Source organism: Elephantulus edwardii, unplaced genomic scaffold (genome assembly GCF_000299155.1).
Source record: "Elephantulus edwardii isolate Elephantulus edwardi_28Jun2011 unplaced genomic scaffold, EleEdw1.0 scaffold00056, whole genome shotgun sequence".
Lineage (NCBI taxonomy): Eukaryota > Metazoa > Chordata > Mammalia > Macroscelidea > Macroscelididae > Elephantulus > Elephantulus edwardii.
In genome coordinates, this window is record NW_006399806.1 from 6,966,781 (window position 1) to 6,975,245 (window position 8,465).

Consider the following 8,465-nt stretch of genomic DNA (forward strand, 5'->3'; position numbering starts at 1 on the left):
ATAGATATAGATATAGATATAGATATAGATATGTTGGTTTTGTACATATTGTCTTTCACACTGGATCTTTCCCATTTTCTTTATCCAAGATGATTACATTATTATTTATCTAATCATTGATTGCGTCTGAATGTACAGTGACCAAAGAAGACCAGACTTGATCCAAAGATTTATGTGGATATCATCCTGTGTCACTAATTAACTGATATGTTGCATCAAATAGAAGTAGGGGTATATTATGAACAACTGCCAAGAGAATGTATCTTTATTGATGTTTGATTTGTTATTTATTGAGTATATTTTACTTGTCATATATTACTTCTTTTCTAGAATTCTTTTTCACTATATTGAGCACACTGTGACATAGCTTTTGGCAGACAGAAGTAGATGCTGTAGAATCCCACACTCCATGGTTAGGACATATGGTTGGGACATTCCTGTTTCCTTCTTTCCTTCTCCCCATAACTGGGTTTGATCCTTACCACCAAGAAGTTGTCCTTTATACATATCTAACCAAGGCAGAGCAATGTCTACAGTTGACCAGTGCTCTGGGAAAAATTAGGAATTATAATTCTACAATGTTGGATATTTTAAAAAAAACCCAGCAAATTATCTAGTCTACTTCTTCATTTTACTGATGGTGGTGGTAGGGGAAGTGCATTTAAAATCCAATTGCTTAATTTTTAATCTATAATTTCTTTTTTCTGAAATGCTCCCTGTACTAGCAACCAAAGTTCCAGATCTTCTCTTTTTACAAAAATGTCCTCTTTTTATCATTTTGCAATTTTTGATCAATAAGAGTTTTCATTGTAGAACTTTCTGATGAATAAGGAAGAGTTTACGTAAACACGCAAAATTTATGGCAGAATTGTCTCCAATCGGTTCTATAGCTCACATCAGAGAGATGCTCAGTAGAAGACTATTTCTTTTCTTAATTTGCATAAATACAAGGAACTATCATAGATAAAAGATAGTGTGAGATAAGCACATGCAACCCAACTTCATTAAGATTTGTCTGGTGGGAGGAATAAATTTTAAAAATTACCTATTTATGGGTAGCTAAAAATTATAAGAATTCAATAAATGACAGAGTATATTGAAGAATAATTGCATATGGGCTAAAGATTCAAGATTTGGATGATAACAACAAAAAAAGAAGTGTTTAAGTTAGCCAGGGGTTTTAATGAGAAGAGAATAGGTTATTTGAAGGAGAAAACAACAGCAATAAGGGTAGAAGCCCAGAGGTTAAAAGCATGTAGGAATGTCTGAGATGGCCATTTTGACTGGAACTTAGTAAATTGGGTACCTTACTAGTGTGGTTCTGGAATAAAATAAAATGTTATATCAGTTATTATTGTTAGATGCCATCAAGTTGAGTATGATGCATAGCAACTCTATGAACAAAAGATCTGAAGTCTGTTTTATCTTGAGTCTTCCTCACACTTCCTGACACACAAGAGCTTATTGCAGCAGTTACAGTGTCAACCCACCTGGTTGAGCGTCTGTGTTTTGTTTTGGTTTTTTTTTTTTTTCACTGACCCTCCACCCTTCCAGCATCCTGTCTTTCTTAAAGGAATAACCCCTTCTAGTAACATGCTCTAAGTATGTGATGTGAAGCCTCATCAATCTTGCCTCCAAAGAGTTCTCTGGGTGCACCCTTTCCAAGACATATCCATTTGTTCTCCTGGCCATCCATGGGATGTTCAGTGCTCTTCTCCAACACCACAGCTCAAAAGAGTCAACTTTTCCTCTATTATCCTTATTTATTGTCCAACTCTCAGATGCATAGCAAATAATCAGAAAGACTATGACCTGAAACAGATGCACCTTAGTCCACAAACTGGCATCATTACTCCTCAACAATTTGGAGAGGTCTCTAACAGCAGATTTTCCCAGTGAAATGTGTCTCTTTATTTCCTCATGACCGGTACAAAAAATGTTGATTATGGACCCAAATAAGATGAAGTTGTTGACAGTTTCAATCTTTTCTCCATCCATGTTGCCTATTCACTGAGTGTAAGAATCTTTGAGATACAATCTATCCTAAAGGCTGTATTCTTTGAACTTCCGCAACTAATGATTTAAGGCATTAGTTGAAACAGAATGATCAAATGTTGCATTTATTGGAGGGAGACTTATCAATAACTTGTGTTATACAGATGACACCTTGCTTGCTGAAAGTGAGGAGGACTTGAAGCTCTTCTTGTAGAAGATCAAAGACTAAAACTTACAGGCTTGTAATATGGTGGAGTGTCACTACAAGTTTAAGCCAACCCAAAGAAAGCAGGTTTGGTTTTTTGGTTTATACCATGTTAATAAAATCATCTGGTTTTTGTACAATGGCAGACACACAGATTAAGAGAACAGAATGGAGAACCCATAAGTAAATCTGTCCATCCATGCATACTTTATCTTTGAAGTTAAAGATGTGTAGATGTTATCAGAAGATATTTTAATAAAAAAAGATATATGGATGAATAAGAAACACATGAAGAAATGTTCTATATCATTAATCATTACATAGTTGCAAATAAAAGCAACAGTGAGATATCATTTCTTCACAGTATTAAAAGTGTAGAGAGGTTATAACTTTCAAACTGTGCTGGTAGGACTGAAATAGTGCAATCATTGAGGAAAATTCACAGTATAAATTTCAACTACAAATTTCCTTAAAAGCTTGGAAAGATAAATACTATTTGATCTAGCTATATTTTCTTAAAAAATAATAGACAGTACTTGGGCACATAATATACACCATAGTCATTGTAGCAGTAATCACAACAAGAAAGAGATGGAGACCACATAAATAGATGAATATATAGACAATTTGTGGTACATACCTAGAATTAAAAACCATTTAGAACTACAGAATAACGAAAAATCCAAGAAACACTTCATGAAATGAATGAACCTTGAGGACATCATGCTGAATTAAATGAGTCAGTCATAAAAGGAGAGATATTATATGCATCTACTTTGCCTCACAAACTTTGGGCATGTTGATAAGAGGTTCTATTCCTTGGAGAGAGACATGATGCTTGGAAGAGTAGAAGATTGGTGAAGGAGAGGAAGACCCTCAACCAAGTGGATTGATACGATGACTGCTGCAATGGGCTCCTGTGTGTCAGGAAGTGTGAGGATGGTGCCAAATAGAACAGGGCTCAGTCCTTTTGTTCAGGGGATCATTATGAGTTGTACTCAACTCAATGGCACCTAATAACAACAACAATTATAAAGAGTCAAGGAAATACTTATCCACAGAAGGAAATCCTCTTTTACAGTCAGTAGAAATGGTATAGAATAGGATGACAGGACAAAATCTTAACTAAGCAATAAAACACCTTGTCATCAAGTTGGAATCATAGCTGACCACCAGCAGGTTTTATGATGGTGTAAAAAGCTTTAGAGGAAATTGCTTGTTTTTTGCTCTGACTGAATCTGGATTGCCAAATAGGTGCTGATTATGGGATAACAACATAATAAACACATATTAAATTGAATGAATATAAAGACAATATACATTAAGCAGAAAATCAGAGCAATAATTGCTGAAGGAAATCAAGAATTTTAGACATAAAAGTCTGTAAATACAATTACATATCTATCCCTGCATTACCAGTTACTGTTGTTGATTGACTACTCATAGCAACTCTACAAACAATAGCTCTAAACCCTGCCCTGTGTTGAGCCAGTCTCACTGTCTCAGCACATCTATGCCCACTATCACAATCACTGAGTCAATCCATCTCATCTAGAGTCTTCCTCTCTTGTGCCAACCCTTCACCCTTCCTTGCATGATGTCCTTCACCAAGGACATTCCATTCTGGAAACATGCCCAAAGTATCTGAGATGGAATTTAAAAATCCTTGGCTCCAAGGAACAACGTGGCTTCACTCTCTGAGACAGACTTGTTTGTTCTCTTTGCCATCCATAATAACAAGTTCAATGTCCTTCTCCAGCACCACAAATCAAAAGGCATCCAGGCTTCTTCTGCCATCTGTAGACATTGTCCAGCTCTCTGATGCACAGCAAGTAACTGTAAAGATCATGGCCTGGAGCAGATGCACCTTAGTCTCTAGACTAACATCATGGCTCTTCAGCAAAGTCTGATAGCAGACTTTCCCAATGCAACTTGTCTTTTGTCCCAGTCACCGGGCTGCTGCCAAGGACTCAGCTGCCTACCCCTCAAGTGCTCTCATTTCCAGACGATGGGCCCCTGCTCACCTTCTCTCACTGCCACCTTCTTTAGGCCCTTTCCACTGAGGAAAAGAAATCGTCTAGTATGTCCGCTATCCAGAACCTCCATTCTTTCTACCCCTTTACTGAGGAAAATAAGGGTGATGACTTGCTTCCTACTGGGAAAAATCCCATATAAGAATTCAACAGAGAAATGACAAGAAGACCTTACAACTGCCCAAGGGATTATGATGAAAAGAAACTGGTTAAAGTGTTCAAGAAGAAAATTTGCAGCAATAGTCCTGTAGTTGAGGATCCAGAATAAGGAGAAATAATTTAGCTACAGGGTGACCAGCACAAGAACATATCCCAGTTCCTTGTAAAGATTGGACTGGCTGAAGGTTCACAGTTTTTAAATATGTGTGGCTCACGGAAGCTTAAAGGAGGATTTCCTTGCAATGAATAGAAAATATCCCTCTGTCCCTTGTCACACTTGGGGTCCCCTTTAACTTGCACTAGTGTAACTCCTTCATGCAATCATCTGAAAAGAGCCATGAAGTCTAGTCTTGAAGTCTGTCATTTAAACAGAGGTCAAGCGGGAAGCACCTGAAAGTGCCCAGGCAGAAACAAAGCAATAACTTGATGTTTCAGCCAAACTCAGAGCCTCAACATCACGACAATTTGTACAAATTGTATAAATAAAACAGTATACAAGCAAATAAAGCAAAAGAACGAATTTTAAAAAACAAAACAAAACAAAACACCACAAACCAAAACCCAAAAACCAAACATGATCAAAGAAAGCTATGTCAGACCCAAAGTTCCCCTGCCCCAAGAGAAGGTCAACCCACCACCTGAGCAGCCCTAGATGGAGCTGGGGAGAAGATGGGGTAAGGCCACTGTACCACCAGGGGGAGCTGTGGTAGCAAAAGAAGGATCACTGATGTTGTCAGCCAGGTAATATGGGCAGAGTTTAAGAGTGAAGTGAGGGGACATCTGGCTTGCCACCAAGATCTTTGTTCTTTCTGACCAGACATATCGTGAAGCATTGTCCATCCCAGAAAGCACCAGGATGTGAGGCCAACCTTAAGTTAAACTTTTTACAAGGGAGGAAATTTCAAACAGATGTATAAATCATGTTGTTTTTGTTGTTATGTGACATTGTTTGCAACCCATACAGACCCTATGTACAACAGCTCTGAACACTGCTCTATCCTGTGCCCATGTTATTGTCTCTGACACACCCACTACCCCCAATACCACAGTCACCGAGTCAATCCATATCATTGAGGTTGTCTTCATCTCTTGTGCTGTCCTTCCACCCTTACAAGCAGGCAGTCTCTCTCCAAGGACTGACTGGTCACTCGCCCAAGGTTTGTCAGACAAACATTCAGAATTCTTGCCTCCAAGGAGCAGCCCAGTTTCATCCTCACCAAGATGAACCTGAAAAGTCCATGTTCATATCCAAGTTCATATTAAATACTTTTCTTCAGCACCCAAGTTCAAAGGCATCAATTCTCCTTCTATTATCCCTACCCATTGTCCAGGTTTCTGATGCCTTGTGCTCCAGAATGACATCTTTACTCTTCAGTACCCTAGAAAGGTACCCAATAGCCGACTCTCCCAGTGCAATTAATCTTTTGATTTCCTGGCTGCTGGTACCAAGAGTGTTGATTGTAGAGCCAAGCTAACTGAAACTGTTAACAGTCTCAGTCTCTTCATCAACTATCATGATGCTGCCTATTGGCCCTGAGGTGAAAATCTTTGCTTCCTTGATTTTGAGCTTCAAGCCATATTTAAGGCTGTAGACCTTGACCTTCTGCAGCAAGTGCTTCAGGTCTTCCTCAGTTTCAGCGAGCACAGTTGTCATCTGCGTAACGAAGATTATTGATGAGTCTTCCTCCAATCCTGATGCCACATTCCTCTTCATTGGGTCCAGCTTCCCAGGTGGTCTGTTCTGCATATAGAACAAAAAGGTATGGAGATAGGAAAATTACCTGGTGTACACCCTTCCAGATTTTTTTTTCCCTTCCAGATTTTGAACGATGCAATTTTGAATATATGAGCATGAGACTGTAGTGATGAAGAAAGAAGTTCAAGCTGCTCTGAAAGAATTGGCAAGAAACAAAACCCCAGGAATTGACAGCATACCGCCTGACATATTTCAACAAACAGACACTGCCCTGAATGTGCTCACCAAGTTTTACCAAGAAATCTGGAGGACAACCACCTGGCCAACTGACTAGAAGAGATCCATATTTGTTCCCATTACAAAGAATGGCGACCCAACAGAATGCAGAATTTATCATCAATATCACATGCAAGCAAGATCGTGCTAAAAATTATCCAAAAATGATGGCAACAGCTTATCAATAGAGAATGTCCAGAAGTGTAAGCTGGGTTTAGAAGAGGCTGTGGTACTGGGGATATTAAAGCTGAAAACAGAGAGGACCAGAGGAATGTCTGACTGTGTTTCATTGACTATACAAAGGCATTTGACTATGTGGATCACAACAACTGTGCGTAACTATAAGAAGAATGGGAACCCCAGAACATTTAATTGTATCAGTCATAGCTAGCAATATTAATCTTGCAATTTAATAGCAACAGCTGCCCAATGTCATGTGAAGTAGCAGTTGATTCCTTCCCCTACCCCTTCTGTTTTAATGCCATGTAATTTCACTCTTGGTATCAGCAGCCAGGAAATCAAAAGACAAATTTCATTGGGACAGTCGGCTGTCAGGGACCTCTTCAGAGTATTAAAAAGAAACTACGTTAGTCTGGAGACTAAGATGCACCTGATCCAGGCCATAGTATTCATGACTGCTTGTGATGCATCAGAAATCTGGACGTTAACTAAGGATAATAGAAAGATAATTGATGCCTTTGAACTGTAGTACTGGACAAGAGTATTAAATATACCATGGACTGTTCAGAGAACAAACAGGTTCATCCTAGAGAGGGTGAAACCACGCTGCTCCTTGAAAGCAAAAATTCTGAGGCTTCATCTAACATACTTTGGGTATGTTGCAAGGAGGAACAATTTATTGGAGATAAACAAATGCTTGGAAGTGTGGTGAAACAGCGCAAGAGAGGAAGACCCTTGATGAGATGGATTGATTGATTCAGTGACTGGAGTAATGAGGGTAGGTCTGCCAAAGATGATCAGATTGGCACAGGATAGAGCAGATTTTAGGGCTATTGTACATAGGGTCACTCTAAGTTGCAAGCTACTTGATGGCACATAATAACAATTTTATTTCAATTCTTAAAACATGTTTTCAGAAACAGAAATTTAGAAAAGAAAAGAAAATTATCTTTTGATTTCTGGATTGCTACTCCTAAAACCACTGGGCCAATTGGCATATCAGGATGGATGGTGAAGAGATTGAGATTGTTCACAGCTTCAGTTTGCTTGACTCCACAGTCAATACTCTTGGCACCAGCAGCCAGGAAATTAGAAGATGTATTGCCATGGGAAAGTCTGCTATTAGGGACCTCTCCAAAGTACTGAAGAGCAATGGTATCTCTTTGGAGACTAAGGTGCGTCTGGTACAGGCCATGGTCTTTGCTATCACTTGTTATGCATCAGAGCGCTGGACAATGACTAAGGAGGATAGAAGGAGAATTGATGCCTTTGAGCTGTGGTGCTGGAGAAGAGTATGGAGGGTACCATGGACTGCTTGGAAAACAAACAGATTCATCCTGGAAAGGGATAAACCAGGCTGTTTCTTGAAGGCAAGGATTCTAAGGCTCCGTCTAACATACTTTGGGCATGTTACAAAGAGGGACAGGTCCTTGGAGACGGACATCATGCTTGGTAGGGTGGAGGGGCAGCTCAGAGGTGGATCGATTCAGTGATTGGGGTAATCAGGATGGGTGTGTCAGAGACAGTGCCATTGGCACAGGACAGAGCAGAGTTTAGGGATGTTGTACATAGGGTCGCTGTGAGTCGCAAGCGACTCGATGGCACGTAACAGTCCTAAGAGTGATGATTGTGGATCAAACAAGATGAAATTTTTAACAAAGTCAACCTCCTTTCTACTAGGGCTGTGCAGTTTCTCTCCTTCGTTTTCCTCAGAATAGCCACAGTAATGAGCAGAGCAGCAGCTGTAACTTTTCACCTCTGCTAGAGGTGCAAAACTATTTCACCTTCTTTCTTAAGAATAACTTTACAAAAGGGAGGGAGGAGGGGTTTGTGTGGGGAGAAGGGTGCAACAATGAATGAATGGAATCCCAAAATCTCTGTAGATGTTCATTGAAATGAAAAATAAACAACCTAAATTTTT